Below are 15,406 nucleotides of genomic sequence, written 5' to 3' on the forward strand. Positions count from 1 at the left end.
GCCAGACTCAGTGATTAATGTCACCATCCCTACAAGGACCAGAGTAAAATTAATGATATTTCTTGTGGCAATCCATCTGCTTGAGAGACTGGAGTTACCATTTTTCGAAACTTACTAAGATAAACATGAGGTTTTATGACCAAAACTGGGGCACTCAAGCTGTGAGAGAATCAGACAAGGTATTATTTGGAGTGACCGGGTTATGACTCCTCTTGAACAGGGACTAAAATAACATTATGTCAGGGAGTTATGGGAACAGGAGTGCTGAGGAGAGGATCTCTGTGTCTCTGTGGAAGCTGAGAGCTCACATTTCCAACCTTGTCCTGCGTGAGGGTGTGATGAGACACGGGATGGAGACCAGCCATGTAGGACATGACGCATTGCAAAAACACCTCAAGGTTTTTCATTGTTAGATCCTGGTGTCGAGCTCCAAAGAGTTTAAAAACACAAAAACCCAAAGGACTGATTCCACCGAGGGTAAAAAACATCATAACAAGTTAGAAAAAATGAAGGAAAGACCCCTGTGAAAATAATTTACAGTATGTAATGTAATTTTTCAAGACAATCTCAGATGTTAAATGAGGCACAGCTGTACCTTTTAGAGATATTATGAAAACAAGAGTGATAGCCATTTAATTCCCCATGTGCCACAAAGTAGCAGCCATTACAGAAGTCCCCCTTGTATTAGCTTCATTTATCTTGCATTAGTGCTGTCAGACAGTCTGTCAGACATGTCCTCGCTTTACTGTAGCACACAGACTTTCTGCACATTTCTCAGTTAGTTTTTACACTTTAAAATGATTTTGACCTTTCAGAAACATCACTGCGCAAAATACCCCACAATCCAGAGATGTAGTTGCTCAGATATTTCAAACTATGACCCATATATGATGAAATCTGGACTGAACATGCTCCACTCAAGATGTTATTTCAAAAAATCTCCACATATGCTTGAGATTCTTGCAAGAACCTAAAAAGGATATTTCTGGATTCTTGGGGTTTTGGTGCAGTGCATGAAAGGTGGTTGTTCAGTCCGTCTACTACTTTGGTCCCAACTGAAATATTAACAACTGGAAGGGCTGTAAGTAGAGCTCATACCTCCACCAAGGCCAAATGCTTTCTTCCACCAGATCCAGCTCATTATTTGGATCTGAACCAAATTTTACAAACTTATAGATGTCAACATTTTTTAATTTTTATATCTAGGTCCAAACATTATTTCCTGAGAAATTGATGAAAGTTTCAGGAAAAAGCTCACATCTCACGATGTTCAGTAAAGTAATAAAACATTCCTGGATCGGCCCCTTTGACCAGATTCACACCAAAATTGAATGGGTTCGTCCCTGGCCCATGCCCATCCCTCCACCAGGTTTGGTGTGAATCGGTTTATTCCCAAACAAACAGACAAGGGTGAAGATATAACCTCCGTGGTAACTACTCCCATGATCGCCATTAAGTTTATTTATACTAGTTGCGTCAAGCAGTCGTTCTGAAATGTTTTCACCTCAAGGACCCCTATACTGACACAAATTAGACCATGTGAGCCCCATCTGATAAGATTTTTGCTTTTAGATTTTTTATTACAGAAAGTGTTTGAAACCCACGAACAAAATATTCATGCATTCTGTCACTGTGTTACTCATGGCTGAAAATACAGTGAAAATGATTTGAAGTGTTTTAGCATGCTGATGTTAGCATTTAACCCAAAGCGCTGCAATGCCTGAATGCAGACTAACAGAGCTGCTAATGTGGCTATAGACTGTTGTTTAATGACAATTGGTGTGTTTTATTTTGATATCCTTTTTAAAAGGCTTTCACTGAGCGCACCATGACTGCTGATGCTGCATCTGATGGGATGGTACCGTGGCTCAGAAGAACTTACTCAACAGAATTGTACAAATTGTCAATAGTAGGTTGTAAACATGACATTCTTATTGACATCTATGGAGAAACAATATTACTTCTACCACAATGCCTTTGCTTGTTTTGCAAATTTGTAAAACTTCCATCAGGACAATGTTTTCAGGTTTCAGAGCATCATTTTTATCCCATCTGTCATTTCTCTTTAAAACACACAGACAAGTTCCAGTACTGAGGGCACACCTCTGCCGATTTTAGTAGGTGAAATTCTTTGTTCACTTTTTAGCACTACAGCTTGTACTGTGTGTGCACTGTTTACTGTTGTATTCTGTATTCTTGACTTAATGCTAACAGTAGTTCTTCTGTCTTGTATGAGCTGCACATAGTTGATGCAACATATTGTTGATGTTGCATATTGTTGGTGCAGCGTATTGTGTGTGTTGCGCTTTGTTGGTGCAACATATTGTTGGTGCTGAACATTGTTGGTGTTGCACACTGTTGCAGCTGTGTGTTGTTTTTCATTTGCCAGTATGGTGTGGTATCATGTGGTCTGTCTCCATCAATGGAAGTCTATCATATGTAGTCTGTATCCATGACTTGTTTTTATTGCATATGTTCTTATAATAATAATAATCTATAATAAAGTTAATCAAATGAAATGACAAAGCTCTGGAATGGCCTTTTTTTCTCCTATAAAAGACAAAATCTTCTGATGTCCAGTAATTAAACTCTGCTCCTAATTTCCATAGCGTTTGAAAAAGCATTAAAAAGGTTAATTATTCTTTAAGACGGTCAAAACAGTAAAAAAAATCAAACATTTTGGAGCGCATTCATACAAAAGCAATAAATTTAATAAAATATGTTTCACACAGACAGAAACTGTCGCCGTTGCTGATGTGAAGGAGAAAAGTGTCTGTTATTGTTTGTCTTGGTGCAGCACCCCGTAAGGCTTCACATTGGTGTTTTATCCTGGAAAGATTGCTTCTGCATGCCTGCATTCAGAATGAGGAATTGTTTTTACTGGCCTTTCTTGTCTATCATTTTTATCCCTTCTGCGGAGTTTAGAATACTGGATGTAATCAGTTTTCAAACATGCATACACATATTCAATCAGACATGGGTCAATTTACATTTTGAAATGCTGATGCACCCTTTTTTTTTTTTTTTTTTATCCCGGTCAGGCCCAGCTGTGTAAACTGAGCCCACCTTGAACTCCCTGCTAGATGAAAACAAAAGCTTTGAATCTGTATGCTCAGAGGCTTTCAAACCATAATACAACCCTGACTATTCAACACATACAAGGTTTTTGGATGGGTGTGCATCACCAGCCGGCAAACCGCACGAACAGACAAGGGTTAGCTTTATTTAATGACCAGCACCACACAGACAAACACTGTACTAAAATAGTGACCTGTCACATTAATTTCATTCTCAGGAAGATTTAAATGGCTCAGGGGTGGTGAGAGAGGGGTGAAGAGGGGAACACAAAAAGACTCTTTTGATTTGACACATTCCCTTGATTTTTACGGTTTTGGGAACAAGCCTGGATGGATGATGCAGCAGACATCCATTCATCGCACTGGAGTCAGACCCGGTGGCGTGACTGATTGCTGGGTTTTAGGAGGCAAACAGTAGCAGACTTACTGTTTACCTGCAGGGCAGAATGAGATGATCATTAAAAATTAAAAATGGAAAAGAGGGGAATATCTAATTGTGGTGAACTACTGCATTTAGCTGACACTCATGAGACTGCAAGGGTGATTGAAGTCCAGTGGGTGTGTTCTTTAGAGGTGTGCTGTGAGTTTTAAATGTGGCATAATTCCATACAGACTCAGTGGAAGGACCCGAGTAGTTTAAACATACTCTAAACATACTACACATGTGAAATTTGAAAATGTTTCATCTCCACTTCATGAAGAGAGTGCTGCAGAAATGAGTCTTCAGTTAGCATTTTGGCCCTTCCAGGTTCCTCATCCTGAGGTCTAAGAGTTTTTTGAATGGGTTTTTGGTTAGATGGCTGAAATAAGGTCTGTGGTTAACACAAGCTAGCAAGTGGCTAAATTACACTATAGATGATGTCATCACGCCAAACATGAAAACCGATCTACTCACAGTCCACCTTTACATCCCCGTGTTTATACTCACACTCTTACAAACTGTTACTAACTTTGTTAGAGGACCTCTATATCATGTATATATATACTACTTTGTCCCTTTTCAGTATTAATAGCATCATATTAAAGACAGAGGGACTGCATTCATCCCCTCACACTCATAAAACCTTGAGTTTTCTGTTAACTTCTAAGGAACATCTTCATCCACTTTCCATCTCACGTTCCCCTCTAGTTAGTCAATGTACTGTAATTCTTCTGTCAAGTTAAAGTTAAAAAGGAAAATGGAGTAATGATGTTTTCCCACAATAACAGTTATAGAATGATCCAAGGGTCATAATAATAATATTTGTTTTATTCTGAATGATTTTGTGGTTCTCACAAAAATTGTGAAAACCAGATTCACCTTTTCTGATAACATTTATGAAATACCCATAGTAAAATTTATGTTTGAGTATTTGAGTATATATTAAAAATGTATATGTATATATATATATACACTATATTGCCAAAAGTATTCACTCACCCATCCAAATAATTGAAATCAGGTGTTCCGATCACCTCCATGGCTACAGGTGTATAAAATCAAGCACCTAGGCATGCAGACTGTTTCTACAAACATTAGTGAAAGAATGGGTCGCTCTCAGGAGCTCAGGGAATTCCAGCGTGGTACTGTGATAGGATGCCACCTGTAAACCAAAAGTCCAGTCATGAAATTTCCTTGCTCCTAAATATTCCACAGTCAACTGTCAGTGGTATTATAACAATGTGGAAGTGACTGGGAACGACAGCAACTCAGCCACGAAGTGGTAGGCCACGTAAACTGACGGAGCGGGGTCAGCGGAAGTTTCCTCTTCCAACATGACTGTGCACCAGTGCACAAAGCAAGGTCCATAAAGACATGGATGAAAGAGTTTGGTGGGAATGAACTTCACTGGCCTCAACCCGATAGAACACCTTTGGGATGAATTAGAGCGGAGACCGAGAGCCAGGCCTTCTCGTCCAACATCAGTGTGTGACCTCACAAATGCACTTCTGGAAGAATGGTCACAAATTCCCATAAACACACTCCTGAACCTTGTGGACAGCCTTCCCAGAAGAGTTGAAGCTGTTATAGCTGCAAAGGGTGGACCGACGTCATATTAAACCCTATGGATTAAGAATAGGATGCAACTTAAGTTCATATGCGAGTCAAGACAGGTGAGCGAATACTTTTGGCAATATAGTGTATATATCATCAACATATACTGACAGGCTGTAGGATGGCTATATATTTATGCAACATATGTCTACAATATAAGCATATATACATATACGTACATATTTGCACATATGGAAATTCAATATATGTACATATTTTACATTTGTGGAGGAGTGTGATGGTTTTTGGGTGAAAAATCAAGGTCAGTGTTCAGTCATGTTGTTTTAGCGTCAAGCTGTTGATTGTGTTCTGTCTGACTGAATTAGACTTGAAGTTCAGAGGTGCAGCACAAAGGCAGATTCTGTGAAGGAGAGCTGGGGGAGTGTGTGTGTGTGTGTGTATGTGTGTGTGTGTGTGTGTGTGTGTGTGTGTGTGTGTCAGCACCTCTCCTCCAATAGGAAACCACTGTAGAGGAAATAACACTCCTTATGGACTCTGTGCACTAACCCTATATAGCGAAATGCTTTTCGCCTACTTGCCCTCTGTCTCACACACACATATAGACACTTACACATACATACATAGACCCAGTGGGTGGTCAGGGCAGCATTTAACTCCAGATGTTCTCACTGCAGGCCCGCTAAGATATGACCCCACACCTCAGGAAATTTCACCTGCCAATCATCTGTGCAAAAAGCACCTTCCCATTTCCTCTGTTTCCTCTTTTCTTATCCCCTGATGAGTGTGCACACACCAATATGGGCTCAGCCTCTGCCATGTACACAGGCCTCTCATTGTCACCCACTTAAACGTCTCCGTGTGGGGCGGCTTCTCTCAATTGCTGCCAATGTCAATACTGAATGTACTGTAGCTTAAAAATCCCTTTAAGACTTTCAACAGTTTTTTTTTATCCTCTTTTGATCAAGCGTTTGGCAACGCCTCTGTTTTTCTTTTTCCTTCCAATGTCAGGGACGTCTGCCAACACTAATGCCGGGCGACACGCTGATAGAGAGGGAAACACTTTACAGGCAAAGTACTGCATTCTCTTCAATTAAAGAAACGTACCTGAACTTTGTTTTGATTCTGTAAATGCTGACATGAGGTCGCTTCACTTCTCTCATTCCGTAGCAACTTCAGATATTGATCATTTGTTTGGTAATGGTTAAATTGCTCGAAATTGTGCAAACTCTTACTTTGGTAAAGAGCAAATCAGCAACAGGAATGCAGAAAGATTACGGTAAATGCCAGTGTAAATCAACAATGACCTTAAGATGGCTTCTGTCATGCAGCACACTGGACGACTTGTCTTATCATTCATGATCATTTGAAGAGAGGCTCAGCAAATAGATTTAACATTCATTGCAGAACATACCTATTTTTGGCCATAACATGAGTTGGGTTCCAGAGGACCATATTAGGACCTGTGTCTTGATGCCGGCAGTTTAAAAACATGGAATTAGTGGATCCTTCAAAGCTGTTTTGTGGAATGTCTGATGTTGAGCGAAGCACTTGCTCTAGGTACAACCTGACCCTCGTACGCACCCGTTTAATCCTCGGAAAGTCCGAGCTTTTGGCATGAGAGCTGGGCGAGATATATGTTTGACAGGGCTCCCACATGCCATGAGAATCCTTGAATGTTTGTAGGTTTTAGAAAATAAATGGATGACCTTCCCACATTTTTGTTCAGTACCTTTTTTATTCTTTGTTTTAAGACTCAAATACAACAATTTCCCAAAGCTGTCATGTCTTAACCATTACCTGATTAACCCACAATGCAACCTTGGGGCAAATATTAGCTTTAGGACGTATTGATACTGCGTGTTGTTTATTATTTAGACTGGAGACAGTAGAGAAAGGAAACGCACTCAGAATAATTTCCTGTATCTGCGTCATGTAGGTTTCTCCACCTCTCCACCCCTTCAGGAGACCAGCGGCAGGTCTGAGTCTCTTCACTTCAGTTTCTCAGCAACACACTGAACAACATTGCTTTGCAACTGTCACTTTGCAACCATTGCTTTGGAACCATTGCAACCATTGCTTTGCAACTATTGCAACCATTGCAACTGCACAATCAGAAGTTTAGAGGGACTTATATGTGAAACCATGAATTAAAAGTTAAAACTTAAAAAAAACCAAACATGTTCTTCTTAGCTCAATAACAACACCACTGTTGTTATTATTTAACTGTTTTTGGAGGGAAAAAAGAGAGTGTTATTAGACTGATATGTTCTTGTACTGGGTTGATCAGATATTAAACTAGCAGATAAAAACGAGCAGCAAAATCAGGCACAGATTCATATTGTATCTAGTGAGTGAGTGAGTTTTGTTTTGACATGGATGAGCAAGAATAATGCCCACTTAGGAGACAGGAAGAGTATACCATTTCATACCACTTCATACCATTTTATACCATTTCATACCGTTGGTGCTGCTTGTAGTGGGTCATCTTTGTTATAGAGGATCTGTGGTTATACACAGATTTATTTAGGAATACAAACCATGTATATTTTGACATGAGGCCCCTTGGTCCCTCAGGACCAAAATAAAGCCACACTGTTTCAGGTGATATTGAGCGTCAGAGGCACATTCTCAGGAAGTCACTGATGAATTTGGTACAGACACCAAAGTTCATGTAGGAGGAGGGTCAGTCATTACAGCTTGTGGTGAGGGTGTCATTAAAGGGCTGCTCCAGCAGTTTAGTGTTGCAGAGGATAAGACGAACTGACTTTTAGTCTTTACTAGATTCTCCTGCTTCCTAAATGCTCACTTCTTTGAAATTATCAGCAGGAGAATCTCAGCCTTTTTCAGACTGTGGAGAGTTTCCTCCAGAGCCAGAGAAAACAAGACTCAGCTGTTTCTACAGGCTGGAGGAGGAGACCTACTCCTACTGACATCATGTGTGAAATCAGTGGAGGGCCCCTTTAATAGACCGACTCACTCACAGTTATTCACATCACCACAAACCAAGAGCCACACAATCAACACTGGCCCCCTGAGGTTGTGGGGCCCCATAAGAGTTAACAACTTAAACATCAGATAAAAAGTGTGCTTAAAGAGCTTCTGAAGCCTCTTTGTGTTGGTACTGACTTCATGAAATCCCCCAAATTAGTGGAATAACTGACATCAGTCTCTCACTGTGCACCTCAGCTGTTTGAAAAAACCCTACACTGTAAAATCAAGGGTGTCAGCAGCTCGTCAGGTGTCTCTAATTGACTCTGAAACTTTTTTTTACCACTTCCTTTTATACAGTGATGGAGATTATCTTACCTCTCCACTGGTCTGTATTAGCTGTGCACACACTTAATATGTGAAACAGTTTCCTGCACAAATCATCGAGTTTATCTGAAACTGGACAGAGGCCGGGCCCTTGGTCTCCTGAGAGCAAATCCACCAGCCGTTTGTAAATATTTAGTCATTTATCTTTGTCCTCCGGAAGTTTATAAAGTAGTTAAAAAATATCATCATTAGCAATTTTTGAGTCGTTGTACATAGAGTACAAACCTCCTCATTCAGCTGCATTAATGCTTCGTGTTTGTTTGTTATTCTTTGATTTTCTGATTAAATAACTCAATATTCTGCACTTTAATGTCCCATCAAGAAAAAAACTAGTGTTTTATGATGAAAATCGACAAACTCTAACAGTAACAAGAATGACAAGAGTTGCCAAATCTGGTGGACTCCTCTTATCCTTGTCATCTGCCATCTGTAAACACTCGTGACCTGTGACCCTCAGGCTTTCAGTTGACTGTATGAAAACCCCCAAATAGCTTTCAGATCCTAAGTTCAAGACAGGGATCTCATGCACAGCTCAGCACGAATATCCCTACCCAGGACACAGAATACCCTTCCCTGCAAAGCCAGCCCACCCCACCCCACCCTGCAGGTATCAACACAGGATTGAGAGGAAAAACCTCTTGAAGTTCAGCAAGGCCTCTTTACACCCACGTCTGTCAAGTAGGCGTTGTCCAGCACTGAAAGAATCCTATTTCCTCATATAATCCACCTTCTTTTCTTGCTTGTCAAATGTGCAACAGGGATATAGGTTAGGAGCTTAACACCCAGGCTGAGCAGCTATGCTACTTGGTGGCATATTTATAAATAGTTAAACATACTAAAGCATGGACTTCACTTGCAATATGTCTTTTATTTTGAAGGTCATAGCTGACAGGGTTGGGGAGTAAAGATGTTCCAGTAATATTTTTTCCTTCTAGATACCAATTCCGATACCTGAACTTGTGTATTGGCTGACACTGACTATTGATCCAATAGCATTGTATTAAAAAATAATAACTCTGTAGAGTTGTGAAATAATTGGTATCATTGTTGCATGGAATGGCTCAGGTTGAACCCTTTGTAAAACATGGACAAATTTTATTCTAATCTGACTGTCGATCATAAAACTTCTGTTTAACATGGGTGTGAAACTATAAAGTTTATAATAAGTTATTGATAAATTATGTGGTACCATATTTTTGGCTGTATCAGGGGCATTTCCGGTACTAGTATCAGTATCGGAACAACTCTATTGGGAAGAAATGCCACAAAAAACAATGAATTTTAATTTAGAGGCAGAAAACCATTAAGAAAGCAAGTCTGGGATTTTTTATTTGAGGTTTTGCCCTCAACTGATTCTCATATATATAGAGTCAATCAGGGTGGGTAGCACAGTGTTTTAGGAGGAGTTCTCATTTGTTGAAAGGGGATATAGTGTTTCAACAAGACCTCTGTTTGCAGATCATCCTTGGCTGCTCTTACAGTCACCTTTGCCATGTTCCCCTCCTAATGCTGTCTGGATCTGTACGTTGTCACATCACAGATTAAACAAGTTGCAAACGTCTGCACTTTAAGCTGTGGCTGTAAGAGGGAGAACAAAAGAGCTGGTGGGAGACAGGAGAAGAAAGAGAAGCATGGTTTTGAAGGTACTAACATGTCGGTTTTGCACATGTAAACATTACACTTCAGTAGATGAAATCCTTTGGGCAGCTGCACCCTCAGAAAGCAGTGGATCATGTGGATGGTTTAAATTTATGAACAAAGGCAGAAAGTGAAAATCATATTTAAACTATTCATGTGCTACTTTCATTCAGTAATTACAGGGATGTTCATTGCTGTTCAGTCCTGCTGACAAAGTGACCGCCTGAGGCTTACGCTTCTTTCATTCAGTGAAATTTGCCCTTTACAATCAATTGCACCTAAAGCACTTTAAATGTAAGCACACATTCAGTCAGCACGTCAAAGGCGTTGCTGATCTGCTCTCCTCTGCAGCCTGACAAGTGGTAAGCTCCTCTTGGAATAGAAGATTACTGCCTCAAATCCCAGCTCTGCATGTATGTACATCTCCTTAAGTCAGATTTACCCCTGGGTCATTAGAGAAGCCACATTCTGCTGCTCCCTCCAACCAGTTCCCTCACCTGCCTCACATTAACAACAAATCAAACACCCCCATATACCCCAGTGTGAACAGGCTTCAGGAGGGTTGTGCGTTTGATCCCACCTCCAGGTTTGAGGAAATAATCTGGAGAAGCTGTCTTTTACCTGAGGATGATGGGGTTACTGTGAGGCAGAGAGGGGTGATGGATAATCATGGGAGGTCTAATTGATGTTGTCATTCTGTGGCAAGTTTTGTTGGGAGATAATCAGCAGTGGATGACGTCATGACTTGAGCTGGAGTTTGAAGGGTGCCCTGACTGGGCTGAGCTCACTGCCGAGATTTGTGCCTCTTATTGTTTCCATCAGTGTCTGTGGCTCTGAGAGCTCAACGCTCTGCAGTTTGAGAAAACACATGCAAACAGATAAAGCAGGAGCAAATTTTAAAAAAAAACATCTTCATCAATTTGACAACTCATGTGCTGCAAATACTCAGGACACGAACAAATACAGAAATGTGCTGCAAGTAGCACAGACCGAAGTGTTTCTAGGGCACACAAAAAAGTGATGAACCCAGCTGGGATGCACTTGCTGTTCAATGCTTTTAACTTCAAAAGTCACAAAGCATCGAAAAACAAGTGCGTCCCAGCTGGGTTCATCATTGTTTTTTGTCCCCTGGACACAGTTTATCTGTGCTACTTGCATCGTGTTTCTGTATTTGGCTGTGTTGTGTGCAATTGCAGCACTGCAGTTAAAGCAACAAGATGAGGTTTAAAAAGGTATTAAAAAGTACTGATCATCAACCAAATTAAAGTATAAAAGCATAAAATCATGTTGCTTTTAGATTAAAAGGCAGGATAACATTTCTATAATCTCAATTTCTTAAATCTCCTCTCTCAGGCTTCTCTCTGGAGCTCAAGTAACAACAGGTCAGTCAGCCAATCAGAAGAGAGGATCTGAGCCTCTCTTCTGATTGGCTGACTGACTGAGTGATTGAATAAAAATATAGCAAATTTCAGGTAAACACTCAGAGAAACTAAATCCTGTAAAGTTGGATGGTGGGTCCAGGTCCAGAGCAGTGACTGCTTTGTTGTGACATCACAAAGTTACAGAAGTCCTGACAGCTGGTTTTAAGGCTCAGTTTCTGAATACAGGCTGTGTGCATTTCTCTGTGGACTGAGGCTTAGATACTTTCACAGTGTTAATATAGAACCTAGACCTGCTTTATAATAAATAAAAAAAAAAAACATGGAAATCTACCTTTAGACTGTATGGGACCTTTAAGGAAAGACTGTGATTTTGACAATTAAACAACTAAACGGTGCCTTTGGATTTAAATCAAGAAGTGCAAAATTGAATGATATAGACATATTTCTTGGAGATACTGGGTTGGTACTGAAGGAAATGACACACTACCTTCAGGATAAATGCATGGAAGAAATTTCTCCCACTGGCTTCTACTATATCAACAAAACATACACGTAATGTGAAGCAAGCTGCTCACCACCCAGTGCAACCAAATAAAGACAGTCACACTCTGATTCAGTGCTCCCAGTATGTTTTAATCTGGCAAATATGGGTAACCAGTGCTTCAGAATGACTGAAACCAATGCTTGAGTTTGGTCCACATCCAGATGCAGAAAATATCTCTGCTTTGAGTTCACATAGTTCAGTGCCAATTATAACCAAAGGCCCCAAACCAGACACCTGTAGAACTTAGTGAACGTTGCATATGAGCTTTATACAGACTGGACAGCCCCTGTATGTTGTGGTGCAGACATTCACAGTCCAACTGAGAGGTGCAACCTGCAGATCATAGATGCCTGTGACATTTGGAATAAATCAGGGTCATGAAAATGAAAACAGCTACAACAACATGATTTCTGCCTTACGAGGGGAAAATACATCCTCAGAAGCTCAGTGTAATGCTGCCTCTGCTGCAGGCTTCTTTTGTCACTTCCCCCACCACTTTACATACATATTTCATGTTATATGCTCTGGTATGCATTTAATTCCTATTGACTTTACCCACCTGTAAAGGTGGGGAGGATTGTAGCCTGTCGTTCAGTCATGGTGGACTAACAGGAGGTTTAGCAGCGATGCTAGCTCAGTGTCACCTGCTAACAAACATTTGCTGATGTAAAATAAATCAAGGGGTTCTGTAATGTTCATTTTTGGTCAGTTTATATAATTATAAGGTGTCATTTGTTGTTGTATTTTATCTTTTTTTCCACTGAATAAATGTAGAACTTTCTCACTATGTGCTGTGTAATAGTAGCTTCAGCAAGGAAGGTTTGGTTTGGTCTTGTTTTGTCTTGTTTTGGTTTGGTTTGGTTTTGTTTTGTTTTGTTGACACCAAAATCTGGAAAATCTGTCAAATTTTTTATCTGAGCTCTTGGAAACATCTGGACATGACATCACATGTTTGGCTAGTGATCCATGAAAATGAACACAAACACAATAAAGAGGGGTTGGGGCACAATCAGAGACATTACCAGTAGTTTTCTCATTAATGGTCAAAGGTGGATTCTTCCTTTCAATCCCACATATAAATTCACATGAAACAAATACATACCAATCCTCCTGAGATAATGGTCAGAGAAACATGTGTGCAGCATCCCCTCTTCAATCCCACAGCTGTCCTCTGACCCTTCTCCTGACACCAGGATCGCTCCACGCCAGAAACACTTTCTATGCATTTTTGAAAACCTTTATTACGAGAATGAGTCAATTTTGAAACAACAGTGGAATCTGTGTTCAAAAGTGCCCATTATTGCTTTGACCGTTACTGAAGATGACTCACATCTCATGGTAACGCAGCACATATGTGGCTGTAACACTGACAACCATCTGTTATGAGTTATTGTTAAACTGGAAGCTTCTCCTCCTCTGATTGGCTAAGTCCTCCTGTCTCCTTGCATACAGTCTGACACACAACATACCTTCACTCTTTACACCCACTGCCCTGCAGTAACCTCTCAGGAATTTGATAATGACTGATTCATATCTTTGTCAATCTCATTGCCCCTGGTCTGTTTCTGTCTCACTGCACATTTGGGGATTTTCATAATTAGATTCTTCAGTTCCTCTGTTTTCTCTTTGCCCATCTGTTTGATGTGTCTCTCTGCAATCTCATTGTTCTGTACTTGTTGAGCTCCCACTTTGCTCTGAGAGGGATGTTCCATTTTCACCACAGATATAAAGGCTTTCTGTGCAGGTTGTTGGCATGAGATCAGATTTGTTTCTGAGCTGTTCCACGTATCAACAGTTTCATTTTCACTACTCCTGAAACTAGGATATTTTTCTTTTTCTCTGTGTTTCAGGTCTGATTGAAATCTATTTAATATATTAGCAGATAAAGAAAAGAAAACATGCCTCTGAGACGAGCTGGACTTTGAGTTCATCCTGCCTTTACTCTGCATCAATGCTGCACACAGTGGGAGCCATTGTAGAAGTCCCTTTAGATACTTCTTGCATCCGCACTGCATTAGCCCTGCAGATAATTGATTTTTGCCTTGTGGTTAGAACAAACACTTGCACTGTGCACTGTGAGTGAAGTGACGTGAGTCAGCTGGAGGTTGAAGCTGCAGCATCTCTGATATAGACACTCATACACACTCCTGCACACACTTTTTATCTTCGCTTTTTATCTTCCACATTCTCACCTCCCCATCATCCTCTGACCACTGACCCCATTTGACAAAGATTTAGTTCCATCTATGTGCTGTAACCGGTGAGACAACTGAAGTGTGAAACATCTGATCAGATAGCAGAATAAATGACTATTGATCAGACCTCTGATCAACCATCACTGTTTCTCACACTGGCTGAACTGTGGACTCCCTTTCTTTAACATCAGACTGGAAAACACCCCATACGCAAATGTAATATATATATCTGAAATGATATTAATGTACATATGAAATAAAAACATGTATGTACATACATGTGAAAATTACATACGGAGCCTATTAGAAATTGGAACAGTTTAACATATTGAGATATATGTCTACCTCATACAAATATGTATGTTTATGTATGTATGTTTATATTGTAGACATATGTGATATAAATATGTAGCCACTGATATTATATATATGTAAATATAAAATATAGGAATGTTGTTTTGATAAACTTGGATATTTAAATTAAATATCTATCATTAACAAATATGGTTGCAACATGCTGTACCATAAAAATTCATCATATAGATATTTTTAATAAATGAAAACTATTTTTTCTATGTGTATTTCATATGTTATAATATAAGTTATAAATGTATATCTTCACATATCCAGAGGACGTATATATGCAATAATATATAACTTGTAGGTGACATATATGGCAACATCATACTTGATATAGGTGCATATATGTCATATATTACATTTCTGTATGGGACAACTAGATTTATTTTTTGGGGTATTGCAAAATTTACTAATTGTGCTTGAATCAGACATTTTAAGGACAATGTCAGTGATAATCTGTATGCATGTTAAAAACCATCTCTCAGTAGATTCTGACCTCTCCACCCGCACAGCTCCAATACTTTCTTTTTTAAAAGAGGCAAAATAATTTTGTGAAGCAGCTGGACACTGTTGTTTTTAGTAGTATGGTTCTCAAGAGGAGTAAATGGTGCATCTGGTAGAATATTTACAGAGGGCGTACTGTTTGGCCATGTTCATAGCAATGAAGGAACATGTCAGCCAGCGCAGCAGTGCAGCTCACTGATGTGCTTTAATAGTTTTCAGACCAATGTGGAGCTCTGTGATTCAGAGGAATCAAATCTGGACACTACTTGTTACTGGAGTTGTTCTGATACCGATACTAGTTGTAGGAATCCCTCTGATACTGCCTAATATAGGGTATCAAGTATTGGTAATTCATTATTAAATTATATAGTTCCATACTGGATAAAACAGCAGTT

This window comes from Trachinotus anak, unplaced genomic scaffold (assembly GCF_046630095.1).
Source record: "Trachinotus anak isolate AG129_WGS33_773 ecotype Australia unplaced genomic scaffold, CSIRO_AGI_Tana_v1 ptg000018l, whole genome shotgun sequence".
In the NCBI taxonomy this organism is placed as follows: Eukaryota; Metazoa; Chordata; class Actinopteri; order Carangiformes; family Carangidae; genus Trachinotus; species Trachinotus anak.